The following is a 656-nucleotide window of genomic DNA, read 5'->3' as shown; positions in this document are numbered from 1 at the left end:
TGGTATGGTAGTATTGAGATAATGAAATGAGCCAGATTTACAGAGTCCTTATGATGCCTCTCAGAAAATATGCCCTCTGCGGACATTAATTGTATTCTGAGATTCCGGGAGTGGGCGCAGGCACTTTGCAGCAAGTGTTGACAGGTAGTAATTAACAATGAGTGTTGCGGAAGACAGAGGGCTAAAAGGCTTGGGCATCGGCTGCTGCACAAGAGTGTCTCTCGCTCTTGTAAAAACAGGTATTCCACTGATCTGTGTATGATCCTTGCTCGGGGCTTCTGGATCAGACCATGAATCTGTGTGTGGCTGAACTGAACCGCCTGTTTCCTTCCAGTGGGAGTGAGAAGGTCACTAAGGAGAGTCCACTAATCCTTTTGGCACACCGCAGCTATTTTGCTTGTTTTATTCTACTTCAGGGAGCTGCGTAGGGCCGAGAGCAGAAACCCCTCACCCGCGCCCCTGCTGGGATCCCCCTCAGGCCCCTCACGCGTGCAAAAAAACAACGTGTGAGTCTAAAGTTCCAAAGTAGCTCCGTATCTCCGCTCCCTCTTTGGTTTTCTGCCTTGAATGTTTACACGGTGTTATTTTTTCTTGCATCGCACCACTGGTGACACGCAGAAGGAATTTTCCCTGCCAGCAGACCTGGAGACGGCGTT

This window comes from Octodon degus, unplaced genomic scaffold (genome assembly GCF_000260255.1).
Source record: "Octodon degus isolate 3935 unplaced genomic scaffold, OctDeg1.0 scaffold00033, whole genome shotgun sequence".
Lineage (NCBI taxonomy): Eukaryota > Metazoa > Chordata > Mammalia > Rodentia > Octodontidae > Octodon > Octodon degus.
The sequence above is the reverse complement of the archived record's forward strand: the minus strand, read 5'-3'. Positions refer to the sequence as shown.